The following is a 17,415-nucleotide window of genomic DNA, read 5'->3' as shown; positions in this document are numbered from 1 at the left end:
GCTGTTGGTTTAGAGAGAGAAAGAGCAGATTCAAGGCTGGAAGAAATCTGCTTTTCAATGGCAACATGCTATTGCCTCAGAGTTAAACTACTTGTTTCACCACGTTTTCTTTGGGGGTGCTGTTGAGGGACCTCTGAAGAACATCAGCAGCTCTTGTGTGAAGCTTCAGGAGGCTTTCTCTGTACCTCAGGTGACTACTGCTGTGTGACTAAGTGCTGAACAAAAGTTACTTCTTGTCATCTATTGTTGCTGCTCTTCCTGGGTGCGGGATCATTAAAGCATTTTATCAGCACACTGGGCAGAGCAGTAATCTGTCACACACCTCGTCAATCTAGAAAACCAGCACTGATTCACTACAATTGCTCCAGATCTGGGTTGAAGATAAAATTCATTGGGTTTTGGGGCATTTGGATGCTTGCTAGACACATTTGTTGCTTCTGGAGTAGCTGTCAGATGCAAAATGACTGGAAAAGCTCAAGGATGTCTTGGGGGCAGGTACTAAATAAAACCCAATCAAGATAAATTGTAGGGGTGCACTGCTCCTTCCTCCTCCTGCCTGTGGCCTCGGACTACTGAGACCTGTAGATTATTTCTAGAGCTTCCAAAAAAAGTAACTTTCGCAAGCTGTTATTACTGCACAAGCATCTGCACCTCTACTGGGAAAACACTGCACAAATCAAGATGATGGAAGTGACTCCTCTGTACTGAGCTCTTCCAGGGAACACAGGCTGCCTCGGGCTTTGGACGCTGTCAAAGACACGGGGACATAAAATCTGTCTGAGGTTCATCCCCCCGCCAGCAGCAAGTGTCATTATCAGCTCCTGGGGGAAGGCAACTGAAGTACCTGGGCCTGACTCTATCACTTGAGCCACATTCTTGCAGACTATGTCAAAGATTTCCAGTAGAGGCATCAGCCCTCAAAAACATTTCCAATCTTCTGGAAAGCATTTGCTATTCTCAACGTTTTTCAGACCATAAAGGAACAGACACAATAATTACACAAATGCAGTTCCCAAGAGGTTGTGTGGTACAAAAGCGTGACATTACTCAGTAGATTGATGGATTACATCTGAAGCCTTTCCAAAGGCCACACCTGCCCACGTCCATTTCCCAGCCCGCAGCGCTGACTTACGCAGCGAGGTCCACGCCGCAGCTCCCCGCGTGTGCTGCCTTCACATCCTGCCACAGCTCCTGAGCAGAAAAAGCCAAGGTTTGGAGGTTTGTTACTCAGCTTAATGACATGCTGCTCCTTGGCTGACAGCTGAGCTGGAGACGGGTCCTCCTGCTCCCCTGGTGAAGCGAGGTTCCCCCGAGAAGGGCCTCCCCAGGCGCCTCCACGGCAGGCGCAGCCACCGGGGCTTGTGGCGTGTCGGAGCCGGGTCTGCCCCGGGCCCCTCGGCCCCACAGGCACTGGCCGGGCTGCTCCTGGGACGCTGCTGGGGACAGCAGCCAGCAGCGGCTTGGAGACGAGCTCCGAGAAACCCCTCTGAGACATTTAAGGGACATGACTTCATTAGGGAACTGCCACAGATGCAAACATTTGCATAACGCTACAGATACCAACATATGGCCAACCCACCTCGCCCCACACAATCATCACAGTAAGACACAGTGCTGCTGCACCAAACCCACCGGGCACGGAGCCGCGCCTCGCATGGGCCGGGAAGGTCCCTGGGTGCCAGAACAGATGGTGGGAGAGCTGGAAGTGCTGGGCTCCATAAAGCGGCTGCAGGTGGGAGAGCCTGAGACAGAGTGAGGTGTTTTCAGGTGTTTTTGTCAACAGGTGGGTTCCAAGGAAAAGGGGTAGGTGCTCCTGGGCTGGGGGAGTGCTGGAAACATGGGTAGTGGGAGGGTGGCTCAAGGAACGCTCATGAACTGGACCCTCTGCCTCTGTCAGGGCCACGGGGATTGCCACACGCTGCTGCAGCCCGGCTCCCTCCCGCCCCCACTTCTGCTGCCCAGCTCCAGCCTGGCTGGGCTTAACCTGTGCGAGAGGCAGTGTCCCCCCAGCAGGAATCACCGGGGTCACTCCCAGCACCACCCCGCGCTCCTACCACCCCACAGACACACACGGTCTTTGAAGAGTAAGAGAAAGTGTGTTAATTCCAATTATTTCTGATATTATAATTGTCCATCACATGCATACACCCAGTTTTTTCCACTGAAGTGCAACAATAACATCTTTTAATCAGCCCTTTCTGTATGGTTAAAAACTCGCTGTCTGACGTACCGTATGCTCTTCCCTTTGTGCCTGCTTTGATTTCTTGATGCAAGTCAAGATCCACTCCAGCTGCACTTATCTTATACTTGTGTTTGGAATTAAATATTTCATCACATGCGCAAGGAGATCTATTTTGGTAAATATGAAATTCTATAATTAGAAAAAAATAGAGACCAAACCATTTCAGTATTCTTAGACTACAAACATTGTTTGTCCCCGTTAACAGCAGTCTAAAACTATAAAAACTATATGGTATAACATTTGCAATGTTTATATAACATATATATAGCATTTGTTAAAGACACATTGTCCTTTAAAGTCAGCCATATTTAATAACTTCTGGTTACTGTGTGTATTTGCAAACTGTAGTAAATCACACAATCTGAAAAACGCTGGGAATACAGTAATGTCTGTGAGCATCAGCGCTACCTAAAGGAGCCAGACACCAGATCTCAGCTTGTATCCCTCCCTCTCTCCCACAAAATATATTTATTCTGTACATTACTTAGTGGTTTGGGGTGGAAACCTAGCCCAGGCTGGAAGAGGCCTGGTGGTGTCTCCCAGGCTGCGCAGGAGGCTGGGAGGGTTTTGGCAGGGCGGGACCTCCCCCTCCCTCTGACAGAAACCCTGAACTGGCACGGTCTGGCAAGCACAGAATCACAGGACGGTTTGGGCTGGAAGGGACCTCAAAGCCCACCCAGTGCCACCCCCTGCCCCGGGCAGGGCCACCTTCCCCCAGCCCAGGTTGCCCAAAGCCCCGTCCAACCTGGCCTTGAGCCCTTCCAGGGAGGGGGCAGCCACAGCCCCCCTGGAACATGTTCCCTGTATGAGTGTGGGTATCTTTAATGAACAATACACTGATTTCTTCTGCAGGGGCGGATGCCAGGAGTCCTCTTCAATACTGGCGATGTTTCGTTCATGATTTCAGCTGCTCCCTCATGGAAGGAGCACAAAGGAACAGGCTGCCGAAGACGGAGGGCTCTTGCGGGGACAGCAGCAGACCCCCCGGAATTACTGCTGACCACAGAACCTGGCTCAGAGTGGAAAGAGAGAGTATTAATTAGGATTAAAGGGAAGTAACTAGCTTAGTATAATATGACAGCTGTGCCAAAGAGAATGCCACATTTTCTAGCTGCAATCCTACTGTCAGGTCTCTGTGTTACATTTTGGGTATTGGCCAGATCACGCTGGCTGCAGAATATTCTCTGTTACTGTAAGTCACTGGAGAGGGGCAGAATTATCTATATTTAGGCCACCAAGTCCCCCATGTTCATCTTTACTCCCTCTTTTAGTACTCTGCTTTCTATTTTTACCTCGCATATCCCGCAGCAGGTCTGGACACTTGCAGAAGGCAGGCCGTCCTCTCCCCAGAAGAATTAATGGCCACGCCTATAGTTTGTTTTCCATTTACTTCTTCCTTTCTTCACACGCAGGTTTTCTTATAATGCAGACTGTAAAAAAATACTCCAGCCTGAAACCAGCAGACCTGAAATGGAAAGCAAATCATGTATGAAATGGTGGTAGCAGAAAAGAAGGGGTGACATTTGCAGTGCAATTCTGCCTGGAATTTCAGTCGCATCTGTGCTTGTTTAAGATTATGAGAGTACATTTGAAAAGGAAAGCAAAGGATCGGTGGACAACAGACACAACTCATAACAGCATGGCTGCCAGACTGAGATGCGAGCAACACCCGCTGCTGCCTTTGCCCCCAGCAGGCAGGCTCTGCCGACCCTGCGGTCAGGGGTGCCACCTCCAGCCAGGCTCAGGAGGAGGGGGGGTAAAACCCGGCACCACATAAATAAGGCAGACACATACTGCTCATCATAAGCCAGCCGTATTTCTGAACATCTACATGATCTGAAACATGGGCTAACAGGAAAATCGGTGTTTTCCATGCCTACGACCCTGGAGGGAATTCCATGGGACCACCTCGCCGTGCTTCCCTCGGGCAGGAGCGGGTCTGCCCGACTGTCTCCCCCCTGCCCGCGGACAGCACAGGGGCGCCCGGGGAGGGGACACGGGCTGCTTTGCTCTGGTCCTGCTGCTGGGCCACCCCTGCCCTGGGCCTGGTTGTTCCAACCTACTTCCTCCAGCTCTGCTCAGAAGGGGCCGATCTGGGCAGAACATTATCCACAGGAAAGGCAAAAGCCAGCAGAGCGCCGTGGAGGGAACAGTCCGGGAGACTCAGGCCTTGCCAGCTGTGACCAGGAGTCTCGGAGCCCCCTCCCCACAGGACGTGCTTCGGACCAAACGTCGCATGGTTTCAAGTAATACAGATCAAAGTGATGTTCCTCACTAAAGAGGAACCCACAAACCAACAGCGAGGCTTTTCACAAAGCAGGAAAGGTAAAAAGAGCAGCATAGGCCAGGAGAAGGGAAGAAATATCTTTGGAAAAAAGCTCCAGGGCTGATGGTGATACAAAATGTACAACCTCGAAGCGGGTCAGTGCACAAACAAGCAGCACTCTGGAAAGGCAGGCAGAAAAAAAAAAAGAGAGAGAAAAGGTTAAGAAGCATCTCTGAGCAGTGGTGGAGCCACCCTACCCCCACCAGTAGTAACTGCCAGCAGCAGGTAGGTAACTCCTGTTCTCACCCATCTCAACAGACAAGAAAAGAAAAAAGAGATGAGAAGAAACAAGGGAACAAGGCATTCTGCTGGGAGCGAGGCGCAGCAGCTGGCAGGCTCAGGACTACAGCCCAGATTCTTGCCCTGCAAAGGTGGCTGCAGGTCCTGAGCGTTTCCAGCCTCCGCCAGGTTTGCTGCCCGCGGGTGCTCCCAGCCTGGCGGCAGCAGCGCATCGCGGCGTCGCTCTGCGCTCACGGTAACTCAGCTCAGCCCCTCACAGACATTCCCAGGTAACACCCAGCTCTTCCTCCCAGCACTGCGGGTCCTCCCCGCCAGGCCCGACTACAGATTTAGATCGACCTCTGCCATCTGCCTGCACAAGTCACAGGATTTGTTTTAGACACCTGGCTCTCCCTCCGGAGAGAATTCCTGCCCGGGGCACACACAGGAGCCCCGGACACCGAGGGGCCCGTGTCCTTCTCGGGCGCCCCAAGCCTCAGTCGAGAGCGTGGGCACCTGGGTGTGGGGCAAACGTGGTGGGACCACTCCAGCACCCACCGGCACCGACAAACCCAGCGGTGAGGAGAGGCAGTGACACGCAGGACGGAAGGGGGACAGTACGGGCAGGGTGGGGAGAGAAATTATTTCAGAGCTGGAGCTAATTTTGTAGAATCTGGCTGTTAAACAAAGAACCACAGTGTTTTTAAAATTCTGCTTATTGAATTAAGTCACTCTCCTGCCAACTGGATTACTTCAGCTGGCTGAACAATCTGACACCTCTTTTTAGAAAAGAATTTGCTAACATGACCAGCTCAGTATGACGGCATACCTCACCATTCCCTCTGCCGTGCTCTCGGGGAAAGTCAGGCACTACAGCTGAAAACAAAGCCCTTTTATGGGAAACTTCTATAGAATTCAGAAACAACTTGGAGTAGAGAACTCAAAACATTTCTATTTTGAAGCCCAACAGAACCATGGATTGGTACTTAGAGTCTGGCACTTTTTATATATCTGCATTAACATAAAAAGAGTGTATTCTTTAGCGTTAAAATTTAAAAAAGAAGAAATAATTTGATTAATTGCATATTAATAGATGCTTTTGGAGCACGAGGCTTCTCCCTGGCTTCTGAGGGGGTTGTTTACAGAAACGCTCCATGCCAGGGGCTGCCCTTCGCCCCCACAGCACCAGCAGGGCCAGGTGCAAGCGCTGGTGTCCGCGCTGCAGCAGCGCTCACGGGGCAGAACTGGGATCTGCTCTTCGTGGGGCTGGGCGTCACTTCTGTACGCTCAGAGACAGTCCCCGACCCAAACAAGTCTGCTTAGGAGAAGGGAAGTTTGTCTGTTTTATACAAGGGGGCTGATCCAGAAAGATTACCCTTGCTACCCAAGAGAGGTTGCTGGAAAGCTCGTTTGGATGCCAAAGCAGTGGCTTAACCTGAAGATACGTGTCTGCTGAAGGAAACAGAGAGCTACAAAACTTCACCTTTTCTTGACTTCTTTACTGCTAATTACTGTGCAGTCTGAACATCTGGTGTAAGTCATTCTCTCCCAAAACTCCCCTGCAGACACGCTTCAGCTCTCCTCACAGCCCAGAGTTGTGATGGTGGGACAAACCCAAACAGGACGAGTTTTGGAGTTATGGGCACCTCTGCCTTCTTCTATAGTATCTCCAACACATTGGGACTTCTTTACCTCCAAGACAGCTCTATCAGCCTCCGAGGGCCTTTTCCTTCCTCTGAAATCCAGTCCTGCCTTCTTGCCCACTGATTTCTTGCTTGGAAATAAAAGCAGGTGTTTTACCCCCAGCTGATGCCTTAAGTCTTAAAACACTTGGATGTCACAGAACAATATTAAAAAGAAAACAAGAGAGCTAGAAAGAGCTAGAACCCTTTTGAAAACCCAGTGGCGTTTTTTGGGATGCTATCTGTGTGAGAGGCTGCTGCTCTGGAGAGTCATTTGGTAGCTCTTTTGGTATCTCTCTCAGATTCATTGATGGAAATCACCAGCCTGTGTTAGATCAGACCATGACACCTCTCTCTGCCCACAGACAGATCACAGCCTCTAGACACAAGCTGTACCAGTCATTGGTTCTTAAACTAAAGCTAGCACAGACTTATTTAGATCAGGTCACGATTTTAGCTTAGTTATTCTCAATGAGCTTAACCTAATATTCCTGAGACAGCTAAGTATTAACTTAGGGCAAAATTTGATGGGGATTTTGAACCAGATTAGTGAAAACAATTTACGAAACACGTTTAGTTTAGTTCTAGAGAACAATTTACAAAACACTGGTTAGTGTCCATCTGAGAACGGGCCTGGCGCAATGCAGCACGCTTTCCTTGCCCCTTTTCTTTCTGACACTTGCCAGAATCATGAGCTGGAGGAACAGAGACCTTGTCCTTAACCTCCTTTCTCTGTGGAAAGCTGGATCCCCGACTCCCCCAACACCACTGTGGTCGCTCTCCTCAGGCGCAGAGGAAAGCGGAGCAGAGAGCAGAGCCCTTCTGTCAGTTGGCCCACGGGCCTGAGGAAGCCACAACACGCCCAGAGCAGGAGCGAGAGCAGAGAGGTTTTGGGGGCCTCGCGGCTCCCCCCTCCTGTGCTGCCAGCCCTTTGTCACCCCCCTCCTGGAGACGGGACCCTTCCCAGGTGTCCTCCCCCTCCTCTCCGGGGCCGACGGCACCTTCTCCCCGGCTCCTGCGCAGGGGATGAGCCAAGTGCTCCGCATCCTGTGCGGGTCCAGCGCCTTACGGAGCAGGCGCCGAGCGAGGACACGGGTTCCCTCAGGGCTGAGCCTCGGGGGGGGGACACGGGCAGCCCAAGGCCGTGGTGCAGACACCACCGCAGACCCGGGGTGCTGGGGAGCGCCTCAGTGTCATGGAACCCAGAGCCCTGGGCCATGGGTGCATTACCCACTGCAGCGTGCTGGTCACGGGGCACAGAGCTACAGCGGGACGTGCACCTTCTTTAACTCCATAACTTGAACGTATCTGCTTTTCACTTAATACAGACAACTCTTGTTTCAGTGTCCCCTCGGGACATTGTGTTCTCTGGAGAAGGGTCCAGGGACAAAAAGTGTCTTTTGAAGGCTCTGATTACTCCTGTGCCTATTTCTCCTACCTGATAAGCCTATCTGTGAAATTCCAAGAGGAGATGGTTATCTCCTCTCACACAAATACCTCAGGCTAACCTTACTTTGATACAAACCTTCTGTGATATATTTCTGTAAGCAAAGAACTACTTAAGTGCTACCCCTGAGGAAATACTAGCACATTGTTTTGCTTCTGTCTCATTTTGACTCTAATAAAGAATATTTTTTTGTACCAGCTCTGTCCTTATATCATTACAGTGTTTTTTTCTTTCGGTAAGCAGTTACAGTTCTACTTATTAGTTACTGCTGTAACTGCTTGCAATGCATTTCTCTTTGGAATCAGCAAAACACCAAGGATATTTTACACAAAAAGAAACGTGATTTTGTCAAACAGTACAAAAGGTGTCTTGTGGATTTTTGAATTTGCATCAGTCCTGTATATTTATATTTCTTGATAATACTTCAGAGTAAGTGAGATTAACAGCTGTGCCTTGGAAACGGTACTAGGCCTGGCCAGCTGGACCAGGCCAAGGCCCACAGACTCAGGCTGTCAGTCAGTGCCACGCTGACCCTCTACTGAACCCTATTCCCACCACCACCACACGTTAATTCTGAGAGAATTAACATTTTCCAATGACAGAATAGACTGAAATCGGTGATCTTGGACCAGCAGGCTCTAACTAGGTGAGAGTCAAGTCCTGTTCAAGTCTTGCAAGTGCTAACAAAAGAGCAGCCGTTCTCCCCACTGACCGTTGTGGCGTTTACCCATTTTTTTAAACATGTAGATAGAATAGCACGTTAAAGTCAAAAGAAAAAAAAATATCTATGCCATTGCCAGAAAATATCTATACTTTTCTATAAAACATGTATTAGACCAGTCTAGGCTAAGCTTATCATAAATCTTAGATCTCTGCATGTTGCTCATTCCAACACAGAATCTAGGGCTAACCACAGTAGAGAGAGAAATAGCTGAGGACACAAAACACAAGAAGAATTTTAAGCATTCACCACTAAAATACAGTATATATTAAAAATGCTGTCAGTGTTTACTGCTAAAGTCAAGAGCATCCCTGGATTTAGGCTTTGTTCTATATTTCATGCTGAGTTCAACAATAAATATTCAATCACAAGAATGTAGTTTGGAAGTTCAGAAATTTAAGGCCCCTCAAAAAATGACTCCCTAAAGCAAAGGGCCTTTCACACCGTCCAGAACACACTGAGGTTACTGCAAATCAGGGACTCGCTCACGGCATGACTGCAAAGGCTGCTGCACAGAGTGCTCCTTCTCCGAAGTGGTTTATGGAAGAACGAATCTATTAAGAAACCGGGGTCAGGGTTTGGTGTGGAGCCGGCCCTGGCGGCTCTCACCCGCTGTGGGCCAAGCCCCGCACAGGCCCAGCTCTGGCTCCTGGGAGCCGCAGCTCCTGGCAGGGCCTCAGCACCCAAAGGGCGCAGGGCTCAGGCTCCCCGGAGCCGCCTCACAGATGGCACCAGCGGGACTGGGAACCGCTCGGCTCCTCGCGCTCCCCCACGTACAGCCCGGCTGCAGCCACCCCCGGAAACCCTGGACGGGGAATGTTGGAGTTCAGCCGTTGGTGAAGCACCACCATTGTTGGTTCTGCTCGTTAATTAGTGCTCTCGAGCCCGAGAACATGGTTGTGCTTCACTTCCAGGTGGGCCACAGAGCAGGCACCGCTGCTGGCCGGGGCAGGCGGCCAGCTCTGCTCTCTGGGACAGCGTGGGGGCATGGGAGCCCCCCCGGACAGGTGTCTCTATGCAAGGTCAAAGGCCTTTCCCAAAGGGATCCTTCACAGATTGGCCTTGTCTCTGTTTTGCTTATTTATAAAACAGAACAGAGGCCTGAAATGCTGGGGAGCAGGAGGAGGAACAAGTTTGGGGCTTTTTTCCCCTTGTTCAAGCAGTGTTTAAGGAATGTTAAGTCTGCCTTGATTTGCAGGAGGGTCTCCTGGGGCCCACAAGGATGTGACTTTTCTCATTGCTTCCTCAGTAATTGTACAGACTTTCAGGACCAGAATTTCTCATCTACACTACAGAACAGCTAAATCCCACGCTTCCCCACAGTAGTTAAATATATTCTTTCCTTATCAAAGTAATATCCCTCAGAATCTCAAAGCCCAATTCTTTCCTCCCCTCCCTACGAAGTTCCTGTGACAGCGGTGAGCACTCACCACCGGTGACAGCCCAGCAGCTGCACCCCCGCTGCCACAGCGCCCGGTGAAGCTGCCACGAAGGGCGGGAAAGTTTCAGGAACGTCAGTCAGAGACATGAGTAAATCTGTCTCATAGGTTTGCAAAACCCCTGAAAAGGCAGGTGCAGGTTGCCGACTGAAAAGTGAGAAGATCTGAAACACATTAAACTATTCAAAGAGAGGAATAAAATAAAATTATTCCAGTGAGGAATACTTGCATTTTAAAAAGCTGATACATGTGTTATCAGTCAGAAAGGCTGCCACCTCTTCCAGCATGTGCTGCTTCTGACAAGACCTGAGCTTGTTGGCTGGTATCACCACTAACACCTGAGACAGCAAGCAGCTAATCCTTACACTGGTTTTGTGCTAATGACTGAACCAAGATAACGAGCCCCTGGCAAGCTTCCCATTTTGTGCAATTAACTCCAGCCAGGCCTGCGGTGATTGCACCAGCCAGTGTAAGGCAAAGCTAGATCCCTGGATTCAGATGTCCAACCAAGGAGGTCTCCCCCGTGACTCTGGTGTGGTTACCAGCAGCTAACGCTTCTGTCACCAAGCACCCGGCATCCTCAACGCTTTCTATGAAATGGCGTGGAAAAACATAATTTTTTTCTGAAAACACTCAGCTTTTTGCTGAGAAAATGCAAGTGGCTTATTTCATTGTCTATTTTTAAAATTTATTCTGAAATGCTGAGTTACGTGTCAGTTTAAGCAGCCATTAGGCTGTCAGAGCCGCAGAGCCGCCAGCAGGATCGTGTTTCCCCTAACACAACGCGGATGCCACGGTGGCCAAGCGGCCCAACACACCCTGGGAGCACTGACCTCTCCCTGGGGACCCTGACACTTGAAGGGATTCAGGTTCCTGAGGAATTAGCTGAAAAATGCAGCTTTCCAGGGGAAAAGCTTCAAGTGGGAACTGACTTTGAAGCCAGTTCAACAAACTGAACGCAACTGAGTCTGGGAACATCAACATGTTGCACTTAAATAAAGAAATTCCTGTCTAATTTGAAGCTTTATTCCTGTAAAAAATAAATAATTAAAATTTGAGTTCGAGATGAAAACAAATGGAATCTACATAAACTTCTCATCAGACAGATACTTGATTTCATTTATCTCTAATTTCATTTCAGGGTAATTTCTTTAGAACACAAACAACAGAAAATCTAAACAGCGCCCAACATAGTCACAGAATTGAGGGGGAACAATACCAGGTCCCTCCTTCCCCAAGCTCACAGAACATCTGATCCCACCAACACCACTGGCTTCTTTCTGCCAACAGCTGCGAGGAGGAAACGTGACACTGCTGCTGGTGTTTGTACAGATGCGGCTCCCAGCGAGCCCGGGCGGCAGCGCCAGAACCAGAACTCGGGGCCAACCCTGAGGAACGCGCAAACACAAGGGCACTGCTGCAGCCCCCTATGAGCCTCTGCGAGCCCCCCAGAGAGCGCCAGGGGACATTCTCCACGGCGTGCCAGTGCTGCACAAGGGCTTGTCACCTGATCTACACCCAAGAAAGGAAATCACCAGCCCTGTGGGTCTTCACGACGCAAGGAAACTCGTATGTTTGCCTGCAGCAAGCAAGTTCCCTTCTGAGAGTCCTGCCAGCACGAGTCCAGCTCACAGAGCAGCTCTATCAGAGAACAAACTCCTGCCGGCACTGCTGGGGATCCCGCCGGCCACTCCCAAGGCGCGTAGGTACGTTAACAGCACGCCGTGGCTGCGGGACACGGCCTCCCCTGGTCAGCAGATGGGAAACGTTGCCTGTGGCGGGGCTGCCGGGTTATGCTGACCCCGGGGCTGCGGCCAGCCCCCTGCCCCGAGCAGCAGCTCCCGGAGCAGAGGCCATGCAGGACCTGCCCCAGGCTGCGGCTGCTCCCTGGGAACTCCTCACACTGCCTGCTTCCAGCACTGAGATGAAAACACAGGGATATTCTTTGTCAAAGCCTTCACCATTCCTTGACAACTAAACTGTCAGTTTAAGCTTAGAGGAACATTAGGAAGGGCCTTGCTTTGGTACCTTGGAATTCCGATAGACATGAAAAATAAATTAACTGGGGAAAACTAAGCTGTAAGAATAACTGCTATATCCCCTTATTTGATACAATTTCCAGGTCTGTGTAACAGTAAAAAAACACTTCCCAAATATTTTCCTTTTACTTTTGAACACTCTTCTACTGTAAGCCCCCATAGGCTGAAGCATATTTGCCCACTTAGATTACTTAGTTAAGAAGTTCTGAAATAGAGATTTGCATAGATATTTCCTCAGTGGCGCTTTTACATTACAGTGTTACGTCTGGGATAACTGGCAAAAACCCTAGAAGTTTGTACACTGCCAACATCAACAGAAAGTATATTTAAGGGTAGGGGATTATCCATTCCTTGACAGGGCTGTGCTGTACCACTAGCTGTCATACATAGCCTGCTGTCAGTTCCTAGCAGCAATTTTGTTTGAAGTTCAGTCCAACACAAATAGTGCTCAGAGAGGCTTTTCTCCTGGAAAACAAAGCCTTCGGACCTTCAAAAGGAGCTCGAAGGTCTCATATGTGACCACCATCTTGGACATATCTCAGAAACAGCATGAGCCAGCAGAGATTTCTGAAGCTTCAGAAAGTTTTGTTTTCTTTGTAAAAAACCTGTTATGGCACTCCTGTCATCTTCTGGCCCCTGTGAGCATCCTCCGGGATGGCTAAGAGTGTACCCAGGAAACCAAAGCCAGTGTTAACAGTTAACACGATGCTGCCTTCCTCCTACGGATTCACTGGAGAATAACAATTCTCTGCAAATAAAGCTCAGCTGCCCTACGCCAGCAACCAGTCTTTGAAGTTAGAAAAACCTGTGCTGTGGGTTCAGCTCATTAACATTAAATATGTGTTTAAATAAACCTCTGTGTTTTATGGAAGTTTTTCATGTCCCGCAGCTCCAGAGGACGGAAGTGCTGAGCGCTCCCGGCAGGGATGCCCGACACTTGCCTCCCACACACACCCATCTACACGCTCAGTATCTTCCAGAAAAGAATAAAGCTCCCACTGCTCTCTAAAACCCGACTGTGTCCAGGTGTTTTCCAGAGGGCCCAGGTTACCCCCCCAGGCACCACTTTTATGCAGGTTTACGATCCATGATGGGTAACAGAGGAGACTAGAGCCATGCAGAAATACCCAAGAGCAGATGGGCCACCAGAGCACAGCTGCAGTTGCAATTTCTACCCTCAGTTCCTCAATCAACTCCTCAATTCCTGCTGCAGCCCAGCAGGCCGGGCCCCAGGGCTGCCTGGGAGAGCACGAGGCCACGCTGGGCCCATGCTGGGAGCGGGATGAAGCCGAGCCCGCTGCCCTCCTTCACACCAACACCCCCATCCCAGCCTGCCCCGGGGGACACGAGGGGAGACCCGCGGGCGGTGTCTGCTTGGGGGACACTTCTGTCCCTCCTCACTGCTCACAGGTGTGGGGCTGGAGCAGCACACCTCTACGGCACCCTGAAATTAGCAGCCTCCCTCTTTCAGACTTGTGAGTTAGTGAGTTAACCAAACCTTTCTCTTTTGCCAAACAGGGGGGTCAGCCGAGGTGAAATCACACCTGACCAGGGCTGGTGCCTGTGTGGGGCAGCAGCAGGGTGGCAGTAAAAAAAAAAAAAAAAAAAAAAAAAAAAAAAAAAAAGCATAAAACCCCCAGGGCCTTCTAAAGCATTTCCAAATGCTGTCCTGATACTCCTGCTGGGTGTCAGGTTATAGGAACCAGATGATCCACTCAAAGCAGCTGTGGAGCCTCGTCTAAAACTGCATCACCTGCTCCACAGAAAGAGCTGACAATAGCGTTAGCATGAGTCTAAAATTAGAGGCTTAATTAAGATCTGCAGTTACTGACATTGATGACAGTTCAGCAATTCATATCCCTGATTTTTCTTAACTGAAATAATCATAAAATCATCTCCCATTCATGCTTCTCCCCACTCCATGAGGAAAAGCCCTGGTAGCCTGGCACGCCTCGCACACGGGGAGCCTGTCTGACTCTTCTGCCAGGGCTCTTGCTGTTCCCAGCAGTTACGGTGGCAGAAACACACTGGAGATTGTGTCTGCAAAGCAGCATGGTTTTAAAGAAATGGGATGCCAATTCAATGCCAGGGCATGAGAACCATCATTAACCATCACCAGCCAGGAATCCATACAAGACACAGTAGCTCAGGAACAGAAAAATAAAACCACAGGCAGGATAAGGGCAGAAGATGAGGAGAGATAATACAGGAACAGGAGAGAAGTCAGGCTGCTGGTGACATGCTGAATCTCCACTGTGCTGGAGTTAAGAGGGATGTTGGTAGCAATGAGTTTGCCTCATCACTTGAGAAGGAAAGACTATTTGTTCATTTACTTGGGCCATTCAAAAATGAGAATTCAAGACCCAGAGAGAAGAACTGGGCGCAGGACGAACACATCAGGTGTGTGCTGGAGGAGCCTTGCCAGCTGTCCTGCCCCCAGGGCTGAGGGGGATTCCCATGCTGGGCCCTCTGCTCCGCATTCTTGCCCAGGCAGCAGCTTGATTCTTGTGCTAGCTCCAGAAGTGACTTGCTTTTTTTGGATTATTTCTGGGATGCAGGTTCTGGGCTACTGGAGTTGAGTGAACATTGAAGAATTTCAGATTTCTGTAGTTCTTGGATAATTCCATGTAATTAATTCTTCACGTGATAACAGAGTTAATTAATATATAGTCTGAAAGACAGTAAGAATAGATTTACATTACACTGCCAAGACGATTTCCTTCCCGAGAAGTCATGCCTAGATCTCAGCAAGCCTCCCTCTTCGTTGCCACCACTGCAGGGAAGGGGAGCGGCGGGGCCCGGCAGTGAGATGTGACTCCGCGGTGTCCCCGGCCCCGTGAGCTGGCAAGAGCGGAGGCGATGCCAAGAGGGCGCTGGTGCTGCCGCCAGCAAAATGGGGAGACGCTAACATTAACTAGGCAGCAAAAGCTTCTCCTGATGAACGCCTGATCAGGGTGTCGGGGTGGAAAATAGGCCCAACGCCTCTGAGCTCTGTAAATAAATCAGATCTTCTTTTAAGGTGTCCAATAAAATCTATTGGAAGGAACATGAGCCTCTCCACTGACCTCACTGGGGTGCGTCACGCATCCGAGGCAAACGCACCCTATTTAATTGTACGTGGTATTTACGAGTTGAGGGGGTTGTTCTTTAAGATCCAGAATGAGAGACCGAACATATTGCCACTACATCTGCAAAGCCACAGCTCTGAAGAAGCAAGCCATCGCTCTGCTTCTAGCCCAGAGAAAATGTGTTGAAGACTTGCTGTGAAGTATATGGCAACACGCAGACTCCTGCAGGCTTTCAGCACAAGCGCTCTGCGTCTGCCCTTCTGCCCGCGGCGTGCTCACCCGCAATTTGTGTGAGATTGCGACGGTTTTATTTTTAATTCATTGTTCTGTACGGCACTTGGAGTTTTTGATCCATAAATACATCTCCTCATGGTGGTACATTTGGAAAAGCCACAGGGTGCTCCCACCTCCACTCGCACCTGAAGCCTCCGATCGTGGGCAGTGCTGAGCTTCCGAACCAGCCCCGATTCCACTCTTCCCTCGGCATCTGCCTTGCTTTTGGTCTGGCCAGTAATTTTACTTGCACCCTCTGGTCAAGATGTTGCTCTAGGGCTCTTTGCAAGAATCTCCCAGTTCCGCTGTGACCCTGTGGAAGGAAGGGCCGTGGGACAAGACCTGTTCTTCACCTCAACCACAAGAGAGCCCTGGGCAGGGCTGGGCCCCGTCGGCGCTGCTCCTGCCGTTGCGAGCAGCCGTGTCCCTCGGTGCAGTCCCCGCCTGGCTCCCCGCAGCTGCTCGGCCCTCTCTCCTCCTCCCTTCTTCCTACACTTGCTGCAGGCACAAAATGTTCCCAGGCTCCCACAGTGGGGTATGCCAAGTCCATATGTTGCTGTCCCCTTTCACATGCATTTCTGAAGAGCCAAAGAATTCACTCCTCGGAGATACGCTTCTGTGCACAGTCCACCCAGCAGAATGACGAAACCCAGCCAAGGTTGCAACAGAAACATATCGTTGCTTAGTAAGACTTCACTTGACATTCAGAGATATCAAGTATATTATTTTGGGGTCAAGTAATACAACCAGCCCTATTACCAATGTAACACACCTAACTTTTACTGAAGCAAAACCTCATAATCTTTTGCTTTAAAATTCTGTTTGCCAGGAACAGTCCTTCTACATTACACTACAGACACCCATTCATTCCACTGTTTTTATCAGCATTTAGGGCAACGATCAGTGGACTCTTGACTTTTAGCATAAAGTCATCTGTGTGTATTACAGCCAAGCAAGTATCTGCATTCACAGTTTGCAGCCATCCTCAGGCACCCCAGGCAGCCACGGGGGACCTGCACCTCTCCCCTGCCCCCTTCTGCAGCCATGCAGTCTGTCAGCCCAAACCCAGTTCCTCAGGTGACACCTCTGTCCTCAGGGAGAGCACTGGCATGTGGGCTGAGGCTTTTCTCAAAGCTGCTGTGAAGTACAGGCCACTGATCAGCACATATCTTAAATGCCAGACTTTTCTTGGGTGATGCTCCCAACTGATGGACAAGTTCATATTTTAAGGTAACATCACACTGACCTGTGTCACAAACGATCACCGCCTTAAACATCATCAAAACACCTCCCTTAAGTATCATCTGCAGAGTCCCCACATGCAGGAAGATGTCTGACAACTCTCTAGGATGCCAAGGCACAATCAGCATAAAGAACTGTGCTTGAATGAAAGCTCAGACTTTGGGCTGGAAACATCTCCCGAGCAGCAGCAATTGCTGCTCACGTCACAACATTCTCGACAACAACAGCTGAAGATCCCTGTTTCAAAAGTGACTGAATGTTACAAGGCAAAGCTAAACACTCATACTCACGGCTGTGACAGTTTCGTGGGGCTCTTCTCCCTTCCTCTCTCTTAATGTATATGAATTATCCTCCCAAACAGCTACTTTTCTATCAACAATATGCACAACATCTTTCCAAAGGCAAAGTGGAAATCCCTGCAAGTATTTCTGGTACTGCTTCCAGCCAGAAATAACAGTAATCTGATCCACGAGTGAATTCCATTTCTGTTGCTGAATTCCTTTGTACAAATATCTTTGCTTTGAAAAGGTTTGGCAACAGTGAGGCACAAGCTAATTTTACTTATAAGGTGTGAATCAAAGAAGATTTGCAAGTTTCTGAATCACAGAAAGGAAGCGTCTGTGGCCTCTCTTACCACTTCTGTCAAGAGAAAACGTCCCAGTTCAGCTATTTTTCATGCAACCTCAGATCTACTTGCCACAGATCCCCACCTCCTGC

At 49.7% G+C, this 17,415-nt stretch overlaps 1 long non-coding RNA gene across 7 annotated transcripts in view; it reads right to left on the bottom strand.

Moving 5' to 3' along the window:
* Positions 1-17,415, bottom strand: part of LOC113483276 — an 83,623-nt gene that overhangs the window by 35,133 nt on the left and 31,075 nt on the right. For 5 of the 7 annotated variants that reach the window (XR_003399001.1, XR_003398999.1, XR_003399003.1 and 2 more), the window contains exons 4-7: positions 3,535-3,707; positions 2,988-3,251; positions 2,231-2,371; positions 1,068-1,191 (exon numbers count right to left, since the gene is read on the bottom strand). This is a non-coding gene — a long non-coding RNA (uncharacterized LOC113483276). Of the gene's footprint in view, positions 1-1,067; positions 1,192-1,579; positions 1,743-2,230; positions 2,372-2,987; positions 3,252-3,534; positions 3,708-17,415 lie in introns of all 7 variants that reach the window. The other 2 variants (XR_003399000.1, XR_003399004.1) reach the window with 2 other exon arrangements.

This window comes from Athene cunicularia (assembly GCF_003259725.1).
Source record: "Athene cunicularia isolate RWA chromosome 9 unlocalized genomic scaffold, athCun1 chr9_part1, whole genome shotgun sequence".
NCBI lineage: Eukaryota > Metazoa > Chordata > Aves > Strigiformes > Strigidae > Athene > Athene cunicularia.
Note: the sequence above shows the minus strand (reverse complement) of the source record. Positions and strands in the feature narration are given on the sequence as shown.